This window comes from Orycteropus afer, unplaced genomic scaffold, assembly GCF_000298275.1.
Source record: "Orycteropus afer afer isolate SDZICR_OR568_19922 unplaced genomic scaffold, OryAfe1.0 scaffold00200, whole genome shotgun sequence".
Lineage (NCBI taxonomy): Eukaryota > Metazoa > Chordata > Mammalia > Tubulidentata > Orycteropodidae > Orycteropus > Orycteropus afer.
The window spans coordinates 2,768,136-2,770,054 of NW_006921787.1; positions in this window are offsets into that span (position 1 = coordinate 2,768,136).

The following is a 1,919-nucleotide window of genomic DNA, read 5'->3' on the forward strand; positions in this document are numbered from 1 at the left end:
TAGGTACCTCCATTGGGTTTCCAAAGCTGTGAATTTTTCAGAAGTAGATTGCCCTATCTCTATTCCGTGGAGCAGCTGGTAGGATTGAACCACCAGCCTTCAGATTAGCAGTCAAATGCCTTAGGCACTGCAACACCAGAGCTGCTATGAGTTCTAAAAAGAAAAACATTGTAAATATTAGTATAATTGATGAGATTTTTTTTCCTTTTCTCACTTCCTTCTTCCTTGCTCATCCTCTTACCCCCAAGATTCTGGGAGCTATTTAAAAGAGAGGATTATATATCTATATATCTATATCTATATCTATATCTATATCTATATCTTTATCTATATCTATCTATCTATCTATCTATCTATCTATCTATCTATCTATCTATGGATTTGGGTGAAAGTTTACAGTGCAAATTCACTTTCCATATAGCAGTTCACATACACTTTTTCTCATGAAAATTCACCCCAATGCAACTGTTCACCTCCCACTTCCTCCTGATAGTTACCTCTTCCCTGCATGTGTCCCTCCATGCACTCCTGCCTCCTGAGCTGTCTCCCTGTGCATAAAAGCCCTTCTTTCTCCCATGATTGTTCTCTCCAAGGAATGTATCTACCACATGTAAATGTTGAACTAATATGCCTGTCTTTTGTTTGACTGCAAGGCACAGGTGCAATGGGTTGAATTCCTGAACTGAAGGGCAGCTAGGGACCATAGGTTCAGTGGTTCCACCAGGCTCTATCATACCAGCAAACCTGGTCTAAATATTATGCCAATTGAACTTCATGTCCCCTGCGTCTATGGTCCTGATCCCACAGGTTCAACTACTCGTTCCCTCTGGGTAGCTGGTTGTGACCAAGAAGTGATTACAAACTTGTTCCCTGTCAGCTCTACTACACACCTGTGAATTCTTACAGAACATACAAATACACTTGTAGAACAATTGTCTGCCAACCCTATACATGGTCTTGGGTACACTCCCTGCCACATAGACATACCTAATAGTTCAGCCTGTCCACCCATCTAACCACCCATATACCCATGTTTACCTTCATTGACAATGCAATACTGTACGTGCAAAAGGGTTCATCTTTGTTGTCTGCACCTCCATGTATCTCTGAATGTCTTCCTCTTTCTCAATGCCACCATGTTGATCACTCACATTTGATAAATTGTCCTTCTCTTCACTCAAGTCAATATTTATCTCTACCTATTTAACAGTGTTCCCTCCCCTCCTCTTCCACCCATGGTAACCAACAAAGAAAATTTCCTTCCATATATAAACGTTTCCTTGACTTTCACAATAACAGACTAATATAATATTTGTCCTTCTGAGACTGACTTATTTCACTCATCATAGTGTCCTCCAAGATCATCCACATTATGTGGTGCTTTGCAGATTCTACATTATTCTTCAGGGTTGCATAGTATTCAATTGTGTGTATGTACCATACTTTGGTTATCCATTTTTCAGTTGATTGACACCTAAGTTGTTTCTATCTTTTGGCTATTGTAAATAGTGCTGCGATGAACATGGGTGTACTTATGTGTGTTCTTGTCATGGTTCTCATATCTTTAGGATATACACCTAGTAATGGAATGGCTGGGTCAAGTGGTATTTCTAATTCCAACTTTTTAAGGAATCACCATCCTGTTTCAGCAGTGGTTGTACAATTTTATAGTCCCACGAGCAGTGTATCAGAGTCCAAATCTGTCCATATCCTCATCAGCATTTGTTATTTCCTGTTGCTACTTTGCTACTAGTGCTGGGGCAAGATGGTATCTCATTGTTCTTTTGATTTACATCTGTCTAATGACTAATGATCTTAAGCATTTCTTCATATATTTGTTGGCTGCTTGAATATTATCCTTGGTGAAGTGTCTATTCATGTCTTCTGCCCATTTTTGTTATTGAGGTTTTGGAGTTTTG